This window comes from Musca domestica, unplaced genomic scaffold (assembly GCF_030504385.1).
Source record: "Musca domestica strain aabys unplaced genomic scaffold, Musca_domestica.polishedcontigs.V.1.1 3, whole genome shotgun sequence".
In the NCBI taxonomy this organism is placed as follows: Eukaryota; Metazoa; Arthropoda; class Insecta; order Diptera; family Muscidae; genus Musca; species Musca domestica.
In genome coordinates this window covers 776,949-804,937 of record NW_026712299.1, presented here as the reverse complement: position 1 = coordinate 804,937, position 27,989 = coordinate 776,949, and the positions used below count along the sequence as shown (strand labels likewise).

Below are 27,989 nucleotides of genomic sequence, written 5' to 3'. Positions count from 1 at the left end.
CTTATATATCTTCTACCGATTACGAGTTAATAGTGCCCTGAATGACCAATATTAGTCCAAATAACATGCATTTTGGCACATCCGGCCAAATTCGAGTAAATCAAATTTGGAAATCGGTTTATATATAGATATAGCTCCCATTTGTATGTTTCATTCGATTTGGTGTTTAAGTCCCTCACATTCGAAATATGCATTAAACAACAATAATATTTGGTACCAGATATCTTATAAAGCTCTGAAATACTTTTGCCAAATTTAATCGAAATCGGCTAAGATTTGAATGGAGCTCCCTTAAACCTGTCCTTAAACCTATTTCAGGTTTATTGTGCAAATAATGGCTCATATCAGCCCAAATGGAGTGAATTTCGGGAGTTTGTGGAACTCGTCTCCGATATATATTATTTTATTATAATCCTTTACGAAGCGATATCATACCTTCTATAGCAATGTTATTTGGTATAAAAGATAAAAATGTCTTCATCAAATTTAGTGAAAATCGATTCAGAATACAATAAGCCTTCCACATACAGGGTTGCCCATATTCGACGGACCCATGTTTTTTTTTTAAAAAAAAATCAAAGAAAAAAATAAAAACATTCTTTGCGTCAATTGGATTTTGTACGGGAACAAATGCAAATCAATGCGAATAATCCGTTGTAAAGTGGACCGAGCCATGCCCAACTGCTGAGAACGGCGTTTTTGGGGACCTCTCAACACTGGCTCGTACGGCAGCGATATTCTCGGTCGACTTTTATATGGCCTTGGTCGACTTTTATATGGCCTCTTCGGATTATAAAAAGCGTTACCAGTCGAACATTTTTCGTATAATGGCTTAATGGCGTTGCCAGATGGGTCCGTCGAATATGGGCAACCCTGTATTTGTTCCCTCTGAATCCAAATTATAACTGCTCTAAAGCCAAATGTTGATTGGTGGTATAATCTACTTCAAATATTTTTTTGTTACGTAGCTCTACTAAATATGCATAGTGGTGCAGGGTATCATATAGCCGGCCCGCCCGACTTTTGACTTTTCCTTACTGATTAATTATTGCCTCATTCTATTCATGATCTTCACATAAGAGACCAGAATACCTTCATACTAAAAATTATAGTACTTGTCTTTGAAACTCAAAGGAAAAAATGCGACGCCAACGTTGCTCGTTATTGTACATCATTTTCCACAACACATAAGTGTAGGGTACCACCACACAAATACTTTTGGTGGAAATATACAAAGCAAAAATAATAATCGCTTTCTCTTGTGAGCTGTTAAGCTTAACTAATGCCCTGGAGTTGGTATTATGGCTAACTACTGCTACCAACACTGCCGCACTACTCCTGCAAACCGATGATGAACCAAAGTGAGAAGAAAAATAAACAAAAAATCGCTGCGAAAATATAACGCAAAAAAAAAAAAAAAAAAAAAGAATCCAAGCATCATCAGTTCCATGAGAACAAACAGAAAAAAAAACAACTCTGCATGTAATGTAAAATTAATGTAATAATAAAATTCGTATTTAGCTTATTTTAAGATTAACAAAAGCAAAAACAAAAAAAAAATGAAAACGACTTTGAAAAAAAAAACTACGAAGCTTGAGGTTTAAGGCAAAATCCAACAAGAACGGACTTATGGATCTTTGGCCAAGTCAATGTTGGGTAAAATGGCAAAATGAGAGAACTGGCACTTCATGGCCAGAGCAACTACCACTACAAACACATTAAGGTCATTTTCTGCTCCTTTTTTGCACTCTTCCGTTTCCGTTGTTTTCTCTGTGTGCAAATTTTTAACATTGCCAAAGTACTTTGCATTTTTCATTGAATCCAGTTGGGGGGCATCTTTTTGTTTTAGGGGGTGAGAAGGATGAACTGAAGGCAAACTGATGGTAGTTTGTAGCTGTGGAAGCTGGAGTGAAGCAGTTATGAAGTCTAAAAATACTTATGCATATTACTAGTACATTTACAGAGCAATTGTTGATTCATTTTTTCTTTTTTATGCAAAACTTTAGCTTTAATCACAGATATTAAGAGGGAGGAGTTATATGTTTAGGAAGACACAAAAGTACGTCAAATTAAAAAAAGTAAATTTTATTTTATTGGATATGAGAAACATATATATTTTAGCACAGTCTTTAATCTTAAAATATATTAATATTTTTCAATCTTTGCCTGAAAGTCCTTAAAAATTATTTTTAAAAATTTGTGCATATTTTAGAAGAATGTCCTTGAAAATGTTTTATAAATACCCACTTAAATTTACCTGAGGACTTTTCCTGAAAGTCCTTGAAGAATATGAATAAAAACCCAGGTTAATTTGCCTGAAGGACTTTTCCTGAAAATATTTTAAAAAATCCACGACACTTTAATGCCCGTGAAGATAAATTTTAAAATATAAATGCAATGTGTTGGTGCGCAAGGGGTTAATTGAAAAATATATTTATACCCTACAACACTATGTGTTGGGGGTATTATAAGTTTGATTGGGCCAAAAATTATGTAACACCACGAAATATTGGTTTCCCACATAGGAAAGTATATATGGATCATCCTAGCTCGCCGAGCTGAGTCGATCTAGCTATGTATGTCCGTCCGTCCGTCTGTCCGTCTGTCCGTCTGTCCATGTTAATTTGTAATCACTCTACAGGTCGCAATTATGGCCCGATCTTCACGAAATTTGGAATGGAGGTCGGGGTTGGGCCAGAATAGAACCCTATTTCTTTTTGAGATGATCGCCAAATGTTTAGGGGTCGAAATGGACCAAATACTGAAAACATGTCGGATTTTGCAGTAGCTATACAGGTCGCAATTATAGACCAATCGACGCGGAATTTCGCATGTAGCTAGAGTTTAGGACGGGGAAGAAGCCTACCAATTTGGGTGGTCATCGGATAATATTTAGCGGGTAAAATAGACCATATATTTTGTGATGAAAAAATTCAAAATTTTTCATTAAACCGCGAATATTTTAAATCCCGGCGAAATCACAAAGCCATAACAAGGTTACTTCTGACCTTTATATTGATGTTAACATCCAACAAATCGGATATATAGCAAAATAAGTGTGATATATATGTCTATCAAAGAAGATATGCTTGAAAGATCTCATATATGTCGAGAACGGCTGAACTGATTTCGACAGTTCTCATTAATTCAGAATGGCCTCTTGGCAGGAACAAAAAAACGTTTAAAAAATCGCATAAAAATATCTCTCTAAAGATGAAAATATTGATTTTGTAACATTTTCTCATATTTTTTCAATTTTGTCATATTTTTGGCATATTTTCATTTTGAATTAAACATTTGGTAATATTTCTACAGCTAACAAAACTAAGTAGTTATGACATCAGAATATCATATACAGATCGCATTTATGGCCCAATCCTTACGAAATTTTGCATGGGGGTAAGATGAGGGTCAGAATAGAAGCCTACTCTTTTTGGAGATGATCGCCATATATTTAGGGGTTGAAATGGACCAAAAAACTGCAAAATTGTCGGCAGGTCGTAATTATCGCCCGATCATCACGCACATTTGAAAGGGGGACATTGCAAAAGCCAAGCAGTTTTGGATGGCCATCCAAAAATATTCAATGTGTGAAATAGTTTGCCAACTTTTGTAGACAAAATACGAAAATGTCCATTCCAGAGACTTTTTCGAGAATTCACAAATACAGGAAAGACGCACTTCTGACTATTTCGTTAACGAATATAGTCAAATGTCTGTATCTCATATAGATGCGTTTCAGTCAAAAACCAATAATAAATGTTAATCTTTTGCCCCTTCTAAGAAGTTATAGGTCTTTGGGAAATATTGGTTCCAGATCTAGGAAGACCCTTTACGTGCAACATCTACTAATAAATTGGAAATGAGCAAATTCGTTTAAGTTGCTATTATTCGAAAATCAGAGAACGAAACCTGATGGTTTTCTTTTATAATTTGTCACAATATCTTGTGGAATTCTTTCGAGTATCTTGCCTATATAAACTGTATCGTTTATTATAGTGTTGTAGGGTATTCAACGGTCGGCCCCGCTCGACTGTAGCCTTTGCTTACTTGTTTTTTAATATTAATGATTTTTACCATTTTTTTTTTTTTTGATAAATCAACGTATTTTTAAATTAATTTAAATTAAATTAATTTAACAGGAAAATGACACAATTTCCCGACGAGGACGAATAACCAGAATGGTGTTGGCGGTAGGGAAACTGCATGGAAAATGCTGAATTGCACAAAAACTATGCTAGCTGCGTCATTGAGGCGGGTCTTAAATGAAAGGTCTCGAGGAGTACTTTCTGGTTATATATGCCTTATATTCCCAACTGATTTCAGATAATCGAATTTTTTCGATTTTCTAACCAAAGTGGCGGTTTCGGTAGGGAAACTACATGGAAAATGCTGAATTGCACAAAAACTATGCTAGCTGCGTCATTGAGGCGGGTCTTAAATGAAAGGTCTCGAGGAGTACTTTCTGGTTATATATGCCTTATATTCCCAACTGATTTCAGATAATCGAATTTTTTCGATTTTCTAACCAAAGTGGCGGTTTCGGTAGGGAAACTACATGGAAAATGCTGAATTGCACAAAAACTATGCTAGCTGCGTCATTGAGGCGGGTCTTAAATGAAAGGTCTCGAGGAGTACTTTCTGGTTATATATGCCTTATATTCCCAACTGATTTCAGATAATCGAATTTTTTCGATTTTCTAACCAAAGTGGCGGTTTCGGTAGGGAAACTACATGGAAAATGCTGAATTGCACAAAAACTATGCTAGCTGCGTCATTGAGGCGGGTCTTAAATGAAAGGTCTCGAGGAGTACTTTCTGGTTATATATGCCTTATATTCCCAACTGATTTCAGATAATCGAATTTTTTCGAATTTCTAACCAAAGTGGCGGTTTCGGTAGGGAAACTGCACTTTGGTTAGAAAATCGAAAAAATTCGATTATCTGAAATCAGTTGGGAATATAAGGCATATATAACCAGAAAGTACTCCTCGAGACCTTTCATTTAAGACCCGCCTCAATGACGCAGCTAGCATAGTTTTTGTGCAATTCAGCATTTTCCATGCAGTTTCCCTACCGCCAACACCACTCTGGTTATTCGTCCTCGTCGGGAAATTGTGTCATTTTCCTGTTAAATTAATTTAATTAATTAATTTAATTTAAATTAATTTAAAAATACATTGATTAATCCAAAAAAAAAAAAAATGGTAAAAATCATTAATATTAAAAAAATATATTTTTCAATTAACCCCTTGCGCGCCAACACATTGCATTTATATTTTAAAATTTATCTTCACGGGCATGACACTTTAAGGCAAATAACAGTCGGTGTCAGAAAATCCTTAAAACTTATTTTTAAAAATCCTTGACAAGGACTTTAAGGCAAATAAAAGTCCCTGTCAGAAAATCCTTAAAACAAATTTTCAAGAAACCAAGATAGGGACCTTAAGAAAAGTCCCTCTCAGAAAATCTTTAACACATATTTTCAAAAATCCTTGAAAATTAATTTTAAAAACCCACGTAAAATTGCCTGAAATACGATTACATGTTTTTTTAAAATCCAAGTCCTAAAAGAGTTTTTTTTTTAAATTCGCATATATTTGGTTTAAGGTCTTTGCCTGGATGTCCTTTAAAAACATTTTTAAAAAATCCACATACATTTGCCTGAAAGACTTTTCCTAAAAATTCTTTAAAAATATTTGTAAAAGTCCACACATATTTGCCTTAAAAAATATTTTTAAAAATCCACGTATATTTGTCTAAAGGTAATTGTCTGAGAGTCCTTAAAAAATATTTTTACGTTATTGGTCTTTGAAAAAAATATTCTTTAAAACTCTAGGTGGTCCTTAAAAAATATTCTTTAAAACTCTATGTTTATTTGTCTGGTGGTCCTTGAAAAAATTATTTTTAAAACCCCACCATTATTGGTCTGGTGGTCCTTGACAAAATATTTTTTAAAAATCCTAGTTTATTAGTCTATGGGTCCTTGAAAAGATATCCTTTAAAAATCCACATTTATTGGTCTTTGGGTCCTTGAAAAAATATTCTTTAAAAATTCACGTTTATTGGAGTGGTGGTCCTTGAAATAATATTCTTGAAAAATCCACGTTTATTGGTCTATGGGTACTTGAAAAAATATTCTTTAAAAAGCCACATTTATTGGTCCTTGTATTTGCCAAATTAAATGTGTATTCCATAAAAAAAGTTTTAAAATTCGGAATTCCGAATTTTTTTCTCAAAATTACCCGACCAACCTGTTCTTAAAATCCCACCCTTTTTCCTTTTGGCCTTTGGTTTGGAAATTAAAACATCATTGAAGAATATTTCTCATTTTAATGCAGAAATGAAGAGGCGAAATGGTGCCGAGGAAAGCCATCAAAGAACACAGTCTTGGCGTGAAGCTGTTACACGTGACGTAACATTCACACCCCAGCAACATATGTCCTGCTACTGCTGTGTAGATGTTTGTTTTCCAGTAGCAAACACATTGCATTGTTCTACCAGGCCCCCAACGCCCTACCCCTTCCCTCACAATATTCTCCACAAAATGGGCAGTTTACATCAACGAAGAGGAAAGGCAAAGCAGTGGTGGGCCTCCCTATGCCCAAAGTGTTTGAGTGGAAAGCAAAGCATCGACGAAAAGAAAAGAAAATCTTCATGAATATTTCATTCGCTGCTGCTTAACATAAAATTTTTAAATTTTTAACGTAAATTTGTGCAAAATTATCCTACATTACTGAATTAAATTTAATAATAAATGCGTTGCTCTGACAGGAACAGGCGGCAGTAGTAGCAGCAGGCGTATAGAACTGCCGTCATTGTTCCAATGCTCCGGCCTAAGCCTGGCATTTGGATTTCATTTATGACGACGAGTGCCGGTAGTTTTTCGTTCTGGCTTCTCATCTTGGACATTCCAGTTGTGTTGCATAAATCCGTTGCCTGCTGTTGGTTGTTTTTTAGATCCTTCAGAAACAGTAGGGCGGATGGACGAACGAACGGATGGTTGGCTGCACATACACCATTCACATGTTAACAACTACAGCCGTGTAAAACATGGCGGGGAAACAAAAGGCGATTTGTGTTTGTTGGAATTCGAGAGTGGGTTTTTTTTCTTATTCTTATTTTTCATTACGAAAACATGAGGTAGATTTTTAATTAAATAAATCACATTTAAATGTCACGAAGAGAATAAAATTTAATTTTCGGGGTAATGGCGATAGCCAGAAATACAGTTAAGTTTAAGAGTCTTAGAGTTTTAAGAGTCCTTCGCATATTTAGAAAATGCAGGATTAAATCTTACATTTTTAATTCCCCTCACCACTTGGATTATTAAAGAATATTTTTTCAAGAACCACCACTCCAAGAATTGTGGATTTTTGAAAAATATTTTTTCAAGGACCCATAGACCAATAAACATGGATTTTTAAAGAATATTTTTTCAAAGACCACCACTCCAGTAAACGAGAATTTTTAAAGAAAATTTTTTCAAGGACCACCACTCCAGTAAAGGTGGATTTTTAAAAAATATTTTTCAAGGACCAGCACTCCAATAAAGGTGAATTTTTTAATGAATATTTTTCAAGGATTCATAGACCAATAAACGTGGATTTTTAAAGAATATTTTTCAAGGATCTATAGACCAATAAACGTGGATTTTTAAAGAAAATTCTTCAAGGATCCATAGACCAATAAACGTGGATTTTTAAAGAATATTTTTCAAGGACCCACAACACCAATAAACGTGGATTTTTAAAGAATATTTTTCAAGGACCCACAACACCAATAAACGTGGATTTTTAAAGAATATTTTTCAAGGACCCACAACACCAATAAACGTGGATTTTTAAAGAATATTTTTCAAGGATCCATAGACCAATAAACGTGGATTTTTAAAGAATATTTTTCAAGGATCCATAGACCAATAAACGTGGATTTTTAAAGAATATTTTTCAAGGATCCATAGACCAATAAACGTGGATTCTTAAAGAATATTTTTCAAGGATCCATAGACCAATAAACGTGGATTTTTAAAGAATATTTTTCAAGGATCCACAAACCAATAACCGTGGATTTTTATAGAATATTTTTCAAGGATCCATAGACCAATAACCGTGGATTTTTAAAGAATATTTTTTCAAGGACCCCCACTCCAATAAACGTGGATTTTTAAAGAATACTTTTCAAGGATTCATTGACCAATAAACGTGGATTTTTAAAGAATATTTTTCAAGGATCTATAGACCAATAAACGTGGATTTTTAAAGAATATTTTTCAAGGATCCATAGACCAATAAACGTGAATTTTTAAAGAATATTTTTCAAGGAACCATAGACCAATAAACGTGGATTTTTAAAGAATACTTTTCAAGGATCTATAGACCAATAAACGTGGATTTTTAAAGAATATTTTTCAAGGAACCATAGACCAATAAACGTGGATTTTTAAAGAATATTTTTCAAGGACCCACAACACCAAAAAACGTGGATTTTTAAAGAATATTTTTCAAGGACCCACAACACCAATAAACGTGGATTTTTAAAGAATATTTTTCAAGGATCCATAGACCAATAAACGTGGATTTTTAAAGAATATTTTTCAAGGATCCATAGACCAATAAACGTGGATTTTTAAAGAATATTTTTCAAGGATCCATAGACCAATAAACGTGGATTTTTAAAGAATATTTTTCAAGGATCCATAGACCAATAAACGTGGATTTTTAAAGAATATTTTTCAAGGATCCATAGTCCAATAAACGTGGATTTTTAAAGAATATTTTTCAATAAACGTGGCTTTTTAAAGAATATTTTTCAAGGATCCATAGACCAATAAACGTGGATTTTTAAAGAATATTTTTCAAAGATCCATAGACCAATAAACGTGGATTTTTAAGGAATATTTTTCAAGGATCCATAGACCAATAACCGTGGATTTTTAAAGAATATTTTTTCAAGGACCTCCACTCCAATAAACGTGGATTTTTAAAGAATATTTTTTCAAGGACCTCCACTCCAATAACCGTGGATTTTTAAAGAATATTTTTCAAGGATCTATAGACCAATAAACGTGGATTTTTAAAGAATATTTTTCAAGGATCCATAGACCAATAAACGTGGATTTTTAAAGAATATTTTTCAAGGATCCATAGTCCAATAAACGTGGATTTTTAAAGAATATTTTTCAATAAACGTGGATTTTTAAAGAATATTTTTCAAGGATCCATAGACCAATAAACGTGGATTTTTAAAGAATATTTTTCAATAAACGTGGATTTTTAAAGAATATTTTTCAAGGATCCATAGACCAATAAACGTGGATTTTTAAAGAATATTTTTCAAAGATCCATAGACCAATAAACGTGGATTTTTAAAGAATATTTTTCAAGGATCCATAGACCAATAACCGTGGATTTTTAAAGAATATTTTTCAAGGATCCATAGACCAATAACCGTGGATTTTTAAAGAATATTTTTTCAAGGACCTCCACTCCAATAAACGTGGATTTTTAAAGAATATTTTTTCAAGGACCTCCACTCCAATAACCGTGCATTTTTAAAGAATATTTTTCAAGGATCTATAGACCAATAAACGTGGATTTTTAAAGAATATTTTTCAAGGATCCATAGACCAATAAACGTGGATTTTTAAAGAATATTTTTCAAGGATCCATAGACCAATAAACGTGGATTTTTAAAGAATATTTTTCAAGGATCCATAGACCAATAAACGTGGATTCTTAAAGAATATTTTTCAAGGATCCATAGACCAATAAACGTGGATTTTTAAAGAATATTTTTCAAGGATCCATAGACCAATAAACGTGGATTCTTAAACAATATTTTTCAAGGATCCATAGACCAATAACCGTGGATTTTTAAAGAATATTTTTTCAAGGACCTCCACTCCAATAAACGTGGATTTTTAAAGAATATTTTTCAAGGATCCATACACCAATAAACGTGGATTTTTAAAGAATATTGTTTCATGGACCAGCCCCTTAAATAAACGTGGATTTTTTAAAGAATATTTTTTCAAGGACCTCCACTCCTATAAACGTGGATTTTTAAAAAATATTTTTTCAAGGACCTCCACTCCAATAAACGTGGATTTTTAAAAAAATATTTTTTCAAGGACAACCTGTCCAAAAAAAATATTTTTTCAAGGACAACCTGTCCAAAAAAAGTGGATTTTTAAAAAATATTTTTTGAAGGACAACCTGTCCAAAAAAACGTGGATTTTTAAAACAATATTTTTTCAAGGACAACCTGTCGAAAAAATGTGGATTTGTAAAGAATATTTTTCAAGGACCAATAAACGTGGATTTGTAAAGAGTATTTTTTCAAAGACCAATAAACGTAGATTTTTAAAGAATATTTTTTCAAGGACCAATAAACGTGGATTTTTAAAGAAACTTTTTTCAAGAACCAATAAACGTGGATTTTTAAAGAATATTTTTTCCCCACTGTTTTATCTTTCATAATGCTCGAAACATACTTTTCTTTGTGTTTCAAAATCAAATAAAACTTCCCGATAATGACCCAATTTTCTATTCTCTATAATACGCCCCTCCATCCCTCCTTTGCTTCTAACTAATAAAATAATTGCAATTGCTGTAATAACAAATTTCCTCGCAAAACAAATTTCGCCTTCACAGTTGCCAAAGTAACAATTTTGGCATTTTTCAATTTAGTAAATTAAATTTAACAGTAAAATACCAAAATTCCTGTCAAATATAATCAAAAACTTTACATGCATTCGCAAAACTTAACATGCATTTGAAGCCTTTAGAATTCTGTTCGGTTCGTTGTTGTTTGGGTGAAAGTTTGTTCTTTGGAGAAACTTGCACTTGTTGTTTCCAATCGTCTGATTCTTTGACGCTGTTTTCCCCTGCTCCCTTTTTCAAAAGCAATGTCATCGTCATCAACCGCATTCCGCCTACAATAGCACAACTTGTATGACGTCGTATGGCATAGATTTTTATTCAAGGCAGTTATACACAATTACATTAAAAAGTTCATTTTTAAGGTTTTGTTTCTGCGATATCGAAGTTGTAGCTGTTGTTGTTTAGGAGAATTCCATGAGTCGATATTTGCAGGCAGGCGGAATGCACCACAGATCCTCTTTTTATGTGGCATGGCATAATACTTTACAACAAAGTTGGGTGATTTTCTTTTTATTTACAGGGTGAGACAACAAAAACTTGCAACAAAGTCATACGCCATATTTTTTAATGCTTTTTTATTTTTTCGAATGAAAGCAAAAAATGTCGGATATGACATCAAATTTTAGAATAAGTTTAGATTTGTTTGCATTGGTCACCCTCGGCGCGAATTATGGCGGATTTGTCCGAAAATTGGTATTTGTGGGTCATAATGGGTCCTAGTTTGTGTGGCGAAACATTGCATGCATGGGTCCATGATTTGATATAGCCCCAATATAACGGTACCTCCCGATATTCGGTATTTTGATGGTTCTTGCCACATTTTTTCACTGATTTGTCTAAAAATTGGTATTTGTGGGTCATAATGGGTCCTAGTTCGTGTGGCGAAACATTGTAATTATAGGTCCACGTTTTGGTGTAGCCCCCATATAAAGGTACCTCCCGATATTCGGCATTTTAATGGTTTTTGCCACATTTCTTCTAATGTTTCTTTTACCCTAAGGTGGAGGGTATTGAAAGTTTGGCCCGGCCGAACTTAATGTTTTTTTATTTGTTTCTTTCTGTTGCGATGTAAGTTCTTGCACGTTTTGGAATTTCAATGGCTTTACCCCGAGCTCATTTTTCAATAGTTGTCGAATGGAATATTGCGATATGTTCAGCTCACGAGCCAGTGGCGCCCGAGCAGGGACAGAAGGAGTAAGTGCAAGACGTTCAACGTGACAACACCAATCCGGTAAGTGGTTATCTAGATATTTATCCTGGACATCCTTCCCTAGAGTACTTATACAGGTCTCTAGTCCTTGAATCCCGGGAGTATCCTTAAACGTATCCTAGATCCTTGCAATCATATCCTTGAATATCCTGTAGTGCTTGAGTACTTATTAAGGTCTCTTGCAATCATATCCTTGAATATCCTGTAGTGCTTGAGTACTTATTAAGGTCTCTTGCAAACGTATCCTAAATCCTTGTAGTGCTTGAGTACTTATTGAGGTCTCTTTCAGTCATATCCTTGAATATCCTGTAGTGCTTGAGTACTTATTAAGGTCTCTTGCAAACGTATCCTAGATCCTTGTAGTGCTTGAGTACTTATTAAGGTGTCTTGCAATCATATCCTTGAATATCCTGTAGTGCTTGAGTACTTATTAAGGTCTCTTGCAATCATATCCTTGAATATCCTGTAGTGCTTGAGTACTTATTAAGGTCTCTTGCAAACGTATCCTAGATCCTTGTAGTGCTTGAGTACTTATTAAGGTCTCTTGCAATCATATCCTTGAATATCCTGTAGTGCTTGAGTACTTATTAAGGTCTCTTGCAATCGTATCCTAGATCCTTGTACTTATTAAGGTCTCTTGCAACCGTATCCTACATCCTAGTAGAGGAAGATCTCCTGCAGCCGTATCCTTGAATATCCCGTAGTCTGCTTGAGTACTTATCCAGGTCTCTCGCAGAGAATCCATCTCGAATCCTGAACACCCTGTTCCTGTATCCTTGCCCTGTTTCTTGAGTACTTATCCAGGTCTCGAGTGAAAGAACCCCCAATCCCGGACCGAAGACGAGTAGGATAATTATATTAATCTATAGTTATATATAGTTCAAATTTTATTTAAAATAAAACATAATAATATTAAAACGTAAACCACTGTCTTTCTCTTCCTGTCTCAAAAATAAATTATCTGTACGATCCCCTGGACCCCGACGAGCTATTCTAGCCCAAGGGGAGAAATCCTGTCGTTACAGTGGCGATGAGGGAGGTTTCGATCAAGTCGCTTCTTTACGTTTTGAACCATTTCTGTTAATGTTGCTGTTTTCTTCCGTCCACTTCCAGTATCACGGTAACGATCGATGGTACGAGACACAAAAGATTTATTCACATTTAAATGCTGGAGTGCCCTAACGATGGCCACTTGTGGTTTTCCAGCCAAATTTAAAGAAATCACACTATCACGCTTGAATTCCGCCACGAATAATTTTTTTTCTGCAAAATTCTCTCCAAAATGCTTTGGTACGCTTGTAAACAATATAATGAGCTATAACTGAAATCATTTTAACAGCTGTCGGGCGAGTGGCTTAGAAATGACAGCAGTCTGAAGTTGGTCGCAGTGTTTTCATCTCACTTTGTATATATATGCGTGTATGTGTCGATTCGTTGGTATTCATTGCATTGCAGTACAAAACGCGATATCTTCTTTTTCGCAAAAAGAGAACAAAAAAAGTGGAGTATTGCCTCAAAAACAATTTCCCGCTTGGCATTTCTAACATCCTCGACACAATATTCCTCAGCATTGGCAATAGCTGTGTTTGGCCATAAAAATACCATCAATACACATGTCGATTGCAGGCTGCCATTCTTACAATCATGTCATACATTCTCATACACAATTCACACACACACACACACAAATGTGTGCTGGCTCATACTTATATTTTGATATACAATACGACATGTGTAAGCGCTTTGGAAGAGGGAAAAAGATGCTGCTAACAGAAATATCAGTGTATCTCAGGGACTACATTGAAAGCCAGCTTGAAAGAATCCATGAAATTGTAGGTTTATGTGTCCCTAAAGTCATGGACAAGTTGTAAGACATATCTTCTTTAAAGGAATTACTCATTTCAAGTAATAAACCCACACTTTTCCGTAAATCCACAGGATATATATTTAAAAAATTCTAGTATTACTCCCTCTAGGACCTTCTAACTCCATAAAATGCCCTTCGCCGATAATACCAATAAAAATATCTCCATAAAATGATTCATGTAAAATCCTGGCACTTGACAATCAACTGGGTATGCGTATGTATGTGTGAAACATTGTCCCTCACACCATCAGCATATGCCAACCTCTCGACGGTATAATATTTATGTCACAAATATGCATGGTTGCACCCGTCGCTTGCATTTAACAATTTTCAATAAAAGTTCTCATGTTGTTGGTTGTACATTCGTTTTTTTTGTTGTTGTTGTTGGTTGCATTTGCAAGTCGATGTCTATGCATATTCAATGGATGATCTACATGCATATGTATGTGTGCATAAACACATAACTACAACTAGGGCTAACTTGCCGACATGTAACCCCCGCCAGCAACAATGCTTTGAAGAGACTAAATAAAGAAGTGAACATTGTTTAACCCAAGTGTTTAGATTGGTTCAAGCTCAAAACATAAAGCCTGGCCGGTTGAGGTTTGAACCGGGTTGCATGAAATGTTTTAACTACAGAGCTTCATAAAAGAGGTTAGAGTTCCCAGATGGAATGTTGTTGTTGTTGTAGCAGTAGTTCATGTAAGTGTTTGCGTCCTGCTAGTCTGGTTCAAGGTCCAGGTTTAGAAATTCGGCAACATTAATGGGCTGTAGCCAGAGATCTTCTAGAGTGAGTTGGTTAGGTTTGACTGTGCAATTAAAGAGGTGCAGCTTATTGTGCGGGCCTATATCACACGCAGGGCAGACGTAATGAACATCTTCATGAATTCATGCCCAATACGAATTGAGAAGACTACACCATCCTGAACGTAATTGTGCCAAAACTACCCTGGTTTGGCGTTCTTCAACTGCAATGGATGGGGGGGTAGACTCCGAGAACGGCATTCATTCTATAACTGCTGATAGCATCCGCGACTGCATCGGTATGAATGCCACTAAGACCTGCCTGATAGGCATCTTGATCTAGAGGTTCTCTATTATAGCGTTGGAGCTCCCTCTCTAGATCGTGTATGTCCTTCCTGACACACCTGGGTGGGTGAGTTGTATCCACCATATGGTGGTTGGAATGACTCACACACAAACAGGTACTGCAACGAAAGCATATGATTATGCTGATGTAAGCGAAGGATCTTCGCCTCCTCATGTAGATGGTCCACTGGTGTCATAAGAATGCACCCTGTCGCGCAGTTCTCAGGGCAGCATTCTGGCAGGTCTGGATGTGCTTCCACTGTGTAGCACTAGTATTCGCAGACCACAGTGGAGCCGCATAGCTGACCCCAGAAGAAAATGTCATTCTGCGGCGTTATAAGAGGTCAACAAGATTTCCTTGTTCGCACCCCAAGTGCTGCCGGCTAGCGCCTTGAGGACTTTGTTCCTAGTTTTCATCCTGTCGCTGATAGCTGTCGAAAATGGAATGGATAGCTTCCTCTAATGCTGGGGAGGAGTAAAGCCTCAAGAGTCTTAGCTACTGCTTGTACGATTCGGCTTTACTGGCATCCTTGCCTGGCTTCAGTAGCTGGGCCGTGGCCATTTTCCAAGGTTCGGGCACTATATGGGTGGCTAGAGACAGGTTGAGAACTTTCGTTAGGTACTCGACTGCCGGCGTACCCAGCTTTTTCAGCAATACCATTGAGATTTTGTCTGGGCCCAAAGCGTTGGGATGACTTAGCGTTCCAGATGACATTTTCAACGTCACTCATCGTAAACTGCAGTGGTTCCTCCTCGGCGGAAAGAGATCTAACGCGACGTAATACTCTTCGCTTCGTCCTGTCGCTCTTGGGGTGCTCGAAAAATTGCCGGTTAAAATACTCAGTGCACCTCTTCGGATCAGTCACCGTTACGTCGTTAAAAGTGACTGAGGTCCTATCATCCTTTTTTCCAGGGCTCGAGAGCGACTTAACTGTTACCCACAGCTTACTCACAACGTTTTCGATATTGCACAGATGGAAGCTAGTATTAGCAGATGATCTTGTCTCTAAAATTAGGATGATTCGCTCGATTGGAAATGTGTACTAAATGGGCCAACTGTACTTAAATGGTACTTAATATCGAACATTTTGTCTCCCCGTTGGTGGTAGGTTTTTGAAAAATAGCTGGGTTTCGAAATGTGTAATACAAATGTACAAAAAAATACAAAATAGTACTATATTTGCTACAATTTGATATTGAGCGAACAGATAGTTCTTGAAATCTGAAATTTAGTTTTAAGGCCGGTGTTTATGTGTAACCTGGACATATGGAGATGGTTTTAGACATTTGCACTATAATTGTACCAAAATTGCCGAATGGTATTATATTTAGTATTAAGTGAAGGAATAGAGTATGTTATTGGAGTCTCTATTGGGAAAGTACCCCCCACAAAATGAAACATTTTCTAAGAAAATAATTTATTGAACAGAATGAGAAAGGATAATCCGATATTGCTCCAACTTTGGAAATCCTAATACAGTGTGATAAATAAAAAACTGCAACATAGTCAAGCGCCATATATTTTTTTTTTAATTTTATTGAATGAAAGCAAAAAATGTCGGTCACCTTTGGCACGAATTATGACCTTCAAACGGCTAATGAAATCGTCACACGCTGCCCGAATGTTGCTCTGCGGTATATTGGCTCATTCCCGGCGAAGCGCTTGCTTAAGGTGATCGACACATTGGTATTCTTTTTAGTTCCAACCTTGCTTTCCAAAATACTTCAGACACAATAGTCCAACGGATCGGTATCCGGAGATTTTGGTGGCAATTGTATGCTGGAAATGAAGCGAGGAACCTCATTTTGTAACCATTCTTGAGTGGCGCGTGCGATGGTGCTGAGACCTGTTGGAATGCCCAAGGTCTGCGGCCAAAATGTTTGTGTGCCCAAAGCATTTATTTGATGCCACGGTCGATTAATACGAGCGGAGAGCGACTATCGGCTGTCATGGCGGCCCACACCATCACAATGGCCGGCGCTTGACTTCGGGTGGCCAACCGAAGGTGCACATTTTCAGCTGAGCTCTTTGGCAAGTAAACACGATCATTTTGCTGGACAACAAATGTTTTCTCATTGGAGAAAACCAAATTCGGCAGTTCACCACTTTCGCCCAAGCGAGGCAACTTTTTAGCTCTTTTGAGTCTATTTTTCTGTTGCGCTGTAAGTTTTTGGACTTTTTGGAATTTCAATGACTTTACCCCGAGCTCGTTTTTCAATATTTGCCGAATGGAATATTGCGATATGTTTAGTTCACGAGCCATTTTGCGTCAATTGCAATTTGTAGCGTGAATACTATTAAATATGTACAGATGGACACAAGGGCGGACGGAAAATCATCGCTAAACCGCCTCATCTCGGCGAGATAGGAGGACCCATATATAAGTTATGGTGTTACATAATTTTTGGCTCAATCAAACTTATAATACCCCCAAAACGTGGTATTATAGGGTATAAAATCCAAACCTGTAATTGCCCCTTTTAATATTTTGGTTTAAAATCACCTCTCTAATAAATGTCCTGCAAAATATATTTTTAAAAATTCCACGTCCAAGAGATTTTTTTCAATTGATTGACCTTAAAAAAAGCGGCTTCTTTACCAAAAACTATTTTTTTTAATTTATGTTTAAAACGCGATTTTACAAAAAAAAAAAAAAACATTTTCAAATTTTTTGCCCATAAACGAATTTAATTTCAATTCATCTGCCGACGTGCAATGCCATTGGATTATGTTAGAACTGGTGACTACCAGTGAGCCGCCACCGCCAATGCCACCATTGACTCGTAGATAAATGGGTGTTGAAAAAAATGTCTGTGGCTTCTCTTTTTTTTTGTTTTCTTATACTTCGCTCGTTGATATGCCATTATTACAATTATTTTATTGTACTGCAGCCGGCAAAGGTTCCAACAACACTATGTGCCTCCCCTTCACTCGTATTTTACCATAATAACTGTGTTGGTGATGGCGGTTGTGGTGCCACCGCCAGCCCGGCGGAATCGCTTTGAAAAGTTCTCAATGAGTTTTTAGTTTTTTTTTTTTGCGCTCTCGGATTTTATTCCATTGCATTGCAATCTAATCAAAATTCTGCAACGTTGGCTGAATATTCAGTTCAGTTGCGATAAGTAGACAAATGTACTACATATGTTCTACCAATACCATGGAGGAGTGTATATATATATATATATGTGTGTGTGTGTGTTTGCAATAAGAAGAATTATGGCCACATAAAAATAAAGGATTTGTGGCAAAAGCAAACATTTTCCAATTTCTAAAAGTGTATTTCGAATTGGTTGTTTTGGCGGGTACTCTTGGTAGTTCCATGGAGGCTTCATTCGTTGCCAAAGCTTATGGTTGCCCATTGGGCCGTTTCTCTGTGTGTGTGAGTGTGTGTGAGTGTCACATAAAATGCTTTGATTTATAATTGATTCATGTCATTATCATAAACTTTTACGGGCACCACAATTTTGTCATAGCGCATTAGTAAATATGAAAATTGCAAAATGCAATCATGAAACCTTGTGAAAATTTGAAAATGTTGTTAGGTTTCCTCCAGATTCTAATCAAGTGAAAATAGTTTTGGGTATGATTTATTCAAATGAATTAGATGGTGTGGAGGGTAGTTTATTTTTAAAATGGTAACATATTGTGAGTGGATATGACAAGTATTAAAATATCTGTTGTAAGAGACATATCTCAAATTAAATCGTGTACCTTTTATACATTATTTTCACAAAATATCTTTTTTTTCTAATCGTAAATTTTTCGGAAATATTTCAAGATTTTTTAAGAAATATTTAAAATTATTTTTTATGTATTAATTAGCTCCAGCAGTGTATTTTCCGAAGTCTACTGTTGCAGTATTCAGGATTTGAAATGGACCAGTATTCAGGATATGAAATGGACCAACAGCAAAAAAAAAAAAAAAAAAAAAAACAAAAAATAGTTGAAAGGTATCCGTCGTTTTTGCCTACTGATGTACACCCTCAGCCAATGTTCCATTATTTAATCGAAATCATAAATTCCATATTCATCTCAGGTTTCTGGTTGAGAAAACCATTTATATATAGAGAGTTGTAAAGAACCGCTGACTTGTTTCGCAAGTTATTACAGATAAATATATTGAAAATTGTTATCCTTTGTGAGTGTGGTACCAGAAGGGGTTCGCAGATACATATATATCGTATTCACAATAGATCTTGATATTTGAAGAGAGTTCGATGCTTATTCTGCCTTCTTTGTTTTTTAAAATCTTGAACCCTATGTGGGAAAGGTCCCAGAAGATATGGTCTGATCTCTTCCATCTTTATAAAATATCTTGTGTTGATGGAAATATTGATATGTGCCAAGTCTGAATAGAATCGGATAGTATTTTTGTATGATCATCCTGGATCAAAATGTTGACCATTTTGTGGGGGAGGTACCAGAAGGAAGTGGACCGATACATGCCATCTTCATAGCAAATCTTGTGTTAGTAGAAATAATTGGACGCTTGAGCACACAGTGTTTGAAATTTTAAATTTTGCGTTAGGATCGCTGTTGATATGTAGCCTGGACGTAGTACGAAAAGTACATAATGCCACTTAATTTGGTTTTGGTTGAAAGAATAGAGGAAAATATCTGAAATTTGATATTTAGGTTACTGTACGTATTTGATTATTTGTACTGAAGATCGTGAGCTGAACATATCGCAATATTCCATTCGACAAATATTGAAAAATGAGCTCGGGGTAAAGCCATTGAAATTCTAACAAGTGCAAGAACTTACATCGCAACAGAAAGAAAATAGACTCAAAAGAGCTAAAGAGCTGCTTCGCATTGCCGAAAGTGGTGAATTGTGAGCTGCCGAATTTGTTTTTCTCCGATGAGAAAACATTCGTTGTCCAGCAGTTTGTAAACAAACAACCAAATGAGGTCAGCTGAAAATGTGCACCTTCGGTTGGCCACCAGAACTCAAGCGCTGGCCATGGTGATGCTCAATTATAGCTCTCCGCTCGTATAAATCGACTGTGGCATCAGAATAAATGCCGAATGTTATTGTGAAAATTGCCTGGAAGGTTTTTTAAAAGCTTTGGGCACCCAAAAATTTTGGCCACATACTTTGGACATTCCAACAGGAATCAGCACCATCGCACTCAGAATGTTTCTGAGTGCGATGGTGCTTGTGTCTGGAGTATTTTGGAAAGCAAGGTTGGCACTAAAAAATACCAATGTGTCGATCACCCCAAGCAAGCGTTTCGCCGGGAATGATCCAAAATATCGCAGGGCAACATTCGGGCAGCGTGTGATGGTTTCATTGGCTGTTTGAAGGCCATAATTCGTGCCAAAGGTGACCAATTCGAACAAATCTAAACTTATTCTAAAATTTGATGCTATTTCTGACATTTTTTGCTTTCATTTAATAAAATTTAAAGAAAAAAGTGTGAAAATTATGTCGTCTGACTTTGTTGCAGTTTTTTACCTCACCCTATTCTATGTCGATTTAACGATTTCTGTCTGTGCGCTTGTTCGTCTGTGGAAACCACTTTAGCTTACGAAACGAATTGAAGTAGGTCTACGTCTTCGTAAATTTGCCTATGCAGGTCCCAGTCTATGTAAACACCCCAATGTAACGATAACTCCCTATATTCGGTATTTTTGTGGGCTTTAGGTGCAAGATGTTTAAATATTCTTTTCAAGGACTATATGGGCTTATTCGAGGATATTGTAAAAGTTACATTTATGGACTTTGCTGCTTCATTCATGAATTTAAAAAAAAAATCGAAGTCTATTTGAAATCGAGTTTAAATTAAAAGAAGAAGAAATTATCTGACCTAATCAAGAATCTTCAAAAATATTTTTGGAATATTTTTGAGCCTCTGAAAAAGACTAAATTTTTTTTTATTATTTTATGTTCGAAGATCCTTTCAAATACTAGGTGAGGTCTTTTTTCTGAACTTTTAAATATTGTTTCAATGTATTATTGTTTTCAAAGGACAATGAGGATCATGTTTTTAAATATCTTTTCAAGGACGATCGATGTCGTGGATTTCTACAAATTTTCGCAAGAACTATGTGGGCTGTGTCGTGCGTTCTTTACATATTTTTCAACGGCTTTGAGAGCTTCAATCGCAATTTTTTTAAATGTTGCCGCTTTTATAGCAGTTTTTCAACGTTCCATAAATTTATTCATGGAGTTTGTTAAAGGTTTTTAAAGGACTTTACTCCTTCATTCGTGGATTTTTTTTAATAAATTTCAAGGTCTTCAACAAGACGAAAATGGATTTTTTTCAAAAAAAAAAAGGAATTATCTGACCCAAAAAGGATCTTTAAAAATATTTTTTTGAACAGAGAAAAAAATAGAATTTTCTAAAAAAAAAACACTAAAGGAATCTGAACTCTAATAGTTGGATTTTAACTGAGGACTATACTCACGGAAGATTTTTGAAGAATATTTTCTGAAGAAATTGTTGATAATATTTTACGAAGGCTCACTAACGATATTACTTTTAAAGGCCTAATTGTGGGTCTTGCTGCTATTTATAAAAATATGTTTAACAACTTATTTTACATTTCCGCCCTATACTTTATACCAGCCTTCTCAAATTTTATTTCTACAACATATCCACCTATCGATTATCACATAGACACGTTACGTTTTCATTAGGAAATAAATTCCAACACTACCTTGACCACATTTATAACAGCACAGTGTCATTTATTTCCCTCTAGACCAGCCGGAGTCAAAGGACAATATAAATACTCCAGCACTTAATCTTGCTTTATAAAGTTGTAACTATATTTTTTTTTTTCAATTTAAAGACAGCAATTAAGTCTGAATTAAAAAATCATTTATTTTAGTTGACCTCAAATACGATATTTGACCAAGTCTGCAATCGGTGAAGGGAAAAAGAAGGAAAACAATCCCACAAGCCCTCTTCTACCACCCCAAACAGCTGGCTAATAGACAACTATTTTCCCAAGTCGCAGAACGAACGTTCACTACATCAACTAATGGTGGTTCGTTATGTTAACCGATTAAATCCCGTTATAAACAACAAGAAGAGGCTGGCCCAAATGGCTGTTTGGCCAAAATGGTTATCATGCAAGCCATACGGTCGGCCAGCCGGGGTGTTTGCTTGGCTATAATTGCTCGGTGCAGCAAACTATTAGCCATAGCAATAAAATTCTACACATATTTACCTGGAGAAAGGTCCTCCTTCTTCTTGTTTCGATTTTTTTTTCTCTGGCACCTGCATACACGGCACAATAATCATGCACACACACACATACACACACGTAGTGCTTGCTGTGAGGGTATGGCTTGTATTTGTATTGGATTTATATGCTAAACTTTCACTTGCCATGTTCCAGTAGCCTCATTTGAAAACTGGTCTAATGTCCTATTAGAACAACGACTATGAGTACGGCGACAAATGGTGATGAGGACGAGTCAGTAGCAATGACTCGCTTAACGATGGGCATTTATACACACACACACACACATACACTCTCACACACACACACCAAGGAATTACAAAAATGCACCTAGATTTTTTCTAACCTTTTTCTGTTTTTGCTGTTGTTGTTGTTGTTGCGAACTATATCCACAATTTATAACATTGCAATGTGTGCTCAGTTAGCGAAGCACAGTCGCCCATTATTGTAATGTGTGTAGGGTTTTGGGTGAGAGGAGACGGGAAATGTTCCCAGAGAAAAACAGTGGTTATGGGAAGTACAAAAAAAAAAAAACAAGTAAAAAAGCTGGAAGTTGGGCCGGGCCGAAATTTGAACAGCCTCCACCATTTGTAACGAATTTGACAATTTTCAAAAAAAAAAAAAAATAAATAAAATTCGTTAAAAATTCAGTTAAAATCGTAAAAATACTAATGTAGCCATTGTATATTAGGGTATACAGGACAACGTGGACCTGTATAGGCAACTTTTGTCATAAGATATTACAATACTTAAATGCGAAACTTGAAGAAAAATCTGTTTATAATGTAGCTATAATCATGGACCTGCACAGACAACTTTCTATCTTAGGCTGTAGTATCCATTACGAACTTCAAATACCAACTTTGAAACAATTCGGATGAATAATGTCGCTAAAATCATCAAAATACCGAATATCGGGAAGTACCATTAATTATATGGGGGCTATACAAAGACGTGGACCTGCACTGCCAGTTTTCTGTCATAGGCTGTAGTATCCATTACGAACTTCAAATACGGAATTTGAAACAATTCCGGTAAATAATGTCGCTAAAATCATCAAAATACCGAATATCGGGAGGTGTCGTTATATGGGGGTTATACCAAAACGTGGATCTGCATGACCCGTTTTCAATACCAAAAGTCCTGCAGACATAATACACAATTACAATAATGCAATTTTACTCAAGTATTTTATCAACCAACTTGATTTCGTTCGGAAAATAGAGTGATTTCCACAGGAGGCAGGATATCGCTAATTCGACATAGAGTTTTATGCTGATCAAGAATATATATGTATATGCTTTGTGGGGTCTTAAATGTATATTCCGAGGTTTTACAAACGGAATGTCAAACTTAATATACCCTCCACAAACCTCAGTAGCTGAGGTCTGAGAGATTTTTTGCCATAAAAAATGCACCTCAATAAATGAGGTCTGAGAGATTTTTTCCATAGAAAAAAATATACCTCAATAACTAAGGTAGGAGAGGTTATTACCTATAGAAAAATATACCTCAGTAACTGAGGTCGGAGAAATTTTTTTCCATAAAAAAATACACCTCGGAATCTGAGGTCGGAGAGATTTTTTTCCATAGAAAAAAAACACCTCGGAAATTGAGGTCGGCGGGATTTTTTCTATAGAAAAAATACACCTCAGTAACTGAGGTCGGAGAGATTTTTTTCCATAAAAAAATACACCTCGGAAACCGAGGTCGGCGGGATTTTTTTCTATAGAAAAAAATATACCTTAGTATCTGAGGTAGGCGGGATTTTTTCTATAGAAAAAAATACACCTCAGTATCTGAGGTCGGCGGGATTTTTTTCTATAGAAAAAAATACACCTCAGTATCTGAGGTCGGCGGGATTTTTTTCTATAGAAAAAAATACACCTCACTATCTGAGGTCGGCGGGATTTTTTTCCATAGAAAAAAATACACCTCAGTATCTGAGGTCGGCGGGATTTTTTTCTATAAAAAAAAATGCCCCTCCGTTTCTGAGGTCGGCGGGATTTTTTTCTATAGAAAAAATTGCCCCTCCGTTTCTGAGGTCGGCGGGATTTTTTTCTATAGAAAAAATTGCCCCTCCGTTTCTGAGGTCGGCGGGATTTTTTTCTATAGAAAAAAATGCCCCTCCGTTTCTGAGGTCGGCGGGATTTTTTTCTATAGAAAAAAATGTCCCTCCGTTTCTGAGGTCGGCGGGATTTTTTTCTATAGAAAAAATGCCCCTCCGTTTCTGAGGTCGGCGGGATTTTTTTCTATGGAAGAGAGATTTTTTCTATAGGAAAAAATACACCTCAGTTACTAAGGTCGGAGAGTTTTTTTTTTCTATAGAAAAAAATACACCTCAGTAACTGAGGTCGGAGAGTTTTTTTTTCTATAGAAAAAAATACACCTCAGTAACTGAGGTCGGAGAGTTTTTTTTTCTATAGAAAAAATACACCTCAGTAACTGAGGTCGGAGATATTTTTTCTATAGAATAAAATACACCTCAGTTACTGAGTTCGGAGAGATTTTTTTCTGTAGAAAAAAAATACACCTCAGTAACTGAGAAATACGAAAAGAAAAAAATGAAAAATACGTTAGTAATTGGGGTCGGATCCCTATACTTCAGAACGTATTGTCAGTTATAAAACACAATTTCCAGGGTTCCATTTCCAAACACTGTCCTTGAATCCTTCCGACTTTAAAAAAACCCACATTCCGACACAATTTAAATACCCATCCACATTTAAAAGTAGAAATTGTGGAAAAAATATGGAATACTGCAATATGAGTTGACTGCCACAAAGAGAGAGTACGACTTTGTATATCTTTTCCGGGCCAACCAAGAGAAGAGACAGATGGCGAAAAATATATGTGTGTGTTTCTGTGTTGACGGCGGCAGTTTTGTAGTATTTTTATGCAAATTAAACTAACTGTACCCTAGAACTATTCTTGCAAATGCAACCGCATTTGAGTCAGCCTCCCACAAGTTTCACACTCGCCGTCATAGTAGAATGACATAAATACTCGTGGTTATATCTGGCAAAGGCTAGGCACACAATTTTTTTCAGTTTTTTTTTTCAAAAAAGAAACCGAGAATATTTAACAGTAGTAGTCGCAACAACAATAACAACAACAAAAAGTTAGTGCAATATAGTTTCTATGAAAATTCACTTTTAGTGAGGATATTGTTGTTTTTTTTTTGTGTTCTGGCTTTTGTGTTCTCAACGTAAGGATTAAAGGATATGGAGTGTGCTGTTGTAGATATGCCAGCATTTAAAACAAAGTGGAATATCTATTAAGGGATTTTGTAACGATTTAGCATAAATCGACAAAAATATGAGAAATTGAAAAAGGGGAAAGGTGAGGGTGAGGGAGATGGTATTGAAATTAAATATCGTAAGGAGATCGAAAGGATTAAAAAATGTTTCAAAATTTAACAATGTGGATAGAAAGTTTCAAAAATTATTTTTAATAACTAAGATTTTGCACAAACTAATTCCTTAGTCAGTACAAAAAGATTAAGATTTCCCTAAGATAGATATTCGTAAAAAAACAAAGAAAAAATTAATTGTTGTAAAAAAGTAGAACTTAAGAAGAATTTTTTTATTAAAATTTTCATTTTTATAGAAAAAATATATATTTTTGAGAAAAAACAATTTTTAGAAAAAATCTTTTCCCATCTGAAATGTTTTTTTTATCCTTTAACCTTTTTCTACTAATAAATACTGGTTAAATCCTGGGAACCGATTTTTATATAGAATAAATCCTGAATTACGAAATACTTTTCAATTTTATCATATTAATTTTTCCTCAGAAAAACCAAAAAAAAATAAAATCAACGAAAAATTATTCTTCTAATAGAAAAAAGTAAGTTTCACAGGATATATTTTTTTAAATTAACAATTACAAATTTATAAAGGAAAAATCCTCATTTCCTTACTCTTAAGTTTTTTATATCAAAAAATTATCGGTCACGCAAATAATTTTTTTCTGTAGAAAAAAAAAATTCAATAAACGGAATTTGAACATTTTCTATAGAAAGGAAATCCTACTCCTGAGGACTGTCGAAAAAATCCCACGTTTAATGATACTTAACATTCCAAAGAAAATAAATTCCTCTGTCCCAGAAGATCTTATAAAAAACCAAAATCCCTTTTGGATTTAATTTTTTTATTAGAATTAGTTAGGAAATAATCCTCTCTTCTTTTTACTTCCTTCAGAAAAAAAACATCAAAATTTTGAGGATTAATTGTGTCCTTGAGAATGGATTTTTCATAGACAATATGGCTCATTATCTTTGGACCGACATGTTTTCTAAGAAATAAAAAAATAACAAAAAAACAGGAAAGAAAGTCTTACAGTCGGGCGGGCGACTTTATGATACCCTACACCACTTTACATATTTAGAAGAGCTTCAGATAACAAATTAAAGTTTTTATGGGGAATTTGTGAGAATTAAATCATACGAACTATGATTAGTTGAATTTAAAGACCAAAGGAACAAATATATGAGAGGAATATTCTCCACTGAATCGACTTTGATTAAATTTGCCGAGGCATTTTTGTCTTTTCAATTCGGGCTTATATTACCCATTGGGATCACAATTAACTTGACATTAAAGATATATATAGAAGCTATATCCAAATCTGAACCGATCTCGATAAAATTTGGCAAAGGTATTGGGCTAATTCAACAAATCGGATAAAAAATATATATGGGAGCTATAGCTATATATTAACCGATTTCCACCAAATTTAACATACTTGCTTCTAGACTCAATATGGTCGTAAATGCCAAATTCCATTCCATTTGGAACAATATTACACGTTTGGGGCACAATAAAAGGCAAATCGGACGAAGATATATATGGGAGCTGTATCTAAATCTGAACCGATCTCGATACAATTTAGCAAAAAAAAAAAATTTAGCATAATTATTATTGGGCCCAATCTGGTCGTATGTACAAAATTCCATACTATTTGGGCTGATATTACACGTTTGGTGCACAATAAAAAGCAAATCGGACGAATATATATGTGGGAGCTATATCTAAATTTTGACGGATTATCTCCAATTACAACAGGGTTCATCCTTGGGTCAAACAAATTATTTATGCAAAATTTCATCTGGATCGAGCAATAAATTCGATTTGTACTTTGTTTAAAAATATACATGAAAAATATGAACTAAATTCTTTCTATGAAGACAAATTCTTCCATTTCTTAAAAGCGATATTTTTATAGAAAAATATCCGTTCCTGAATAGTGAATGGGAAAAAATGCATCTACCACTTTTTTATAGGAACAAAGTTTTAGTTTCTAGAGGAGCGCCTCAGATGTTTACTTATTTAAAATTAACAACTTATCCCTCAGTGAAAGAGAGCTGATTTTTACCTTGGAATTTGTCCCTGGTTTGTCAGGGTTTTTTTAGTTTTCCTGTTTAAAAAAACGACAAATCAAAAAAAAAAAAAGATTCTCCTGAAATCTTAATGGTATGGAAGGTATTTTTTTTAATTAGAGTCTTTAATTTAAGTCACCATTTTTTTATATCTAGGATGATTGGCATTGAAAACGAGCTATATCGGTAAAGGTTCATATTTAGCCCCCCTTCATAGTACGATACCTTATCATTTTTGGCTTTTTTGAAGGCTTTGAGAAATCAGTTCTAATCTGATATTTTGGATACAGGGATTCACTCCCTTATCTGAAGTTTAGCCTCCATATAACTATCGTTTTAAGCGTTACAAAATTTTTCGATTTCTAATCCTAAAAAATTAACATTTTTATTTCTCTATCTCTCAAAGGATTCAAATAATTCCTTAAAAAATTTTCTAATTTTAGTCCATTTTTATAGGTCCATATAGAATTCGGTTTTTTTTTATTTTTTTTTTTGTATAAAGAAGCCTTCACCTTTAAGTGTATGGGAAACTCCATTTAGATCGCTATAGAGCCCAAATTTGACTTACCGCCTTTCATTCGATCG

General features: G+C 35.1%; 1 protein-coding gene across 5 annotated transcripts in view; it reads right to left on the bottom strand.

Annotated features, from left to right (window-relative positions):
* LOC101889061 (CUGBP Elav-like family member 2) overlaps positions 1–27,989 on the bottom strand; it is a 335,948-nt gene that overhangs the window by 84,770 nt on the left and 223,189 nt on the right. The gene's annotated exons all lie outside the window — the stretch shown is intronic.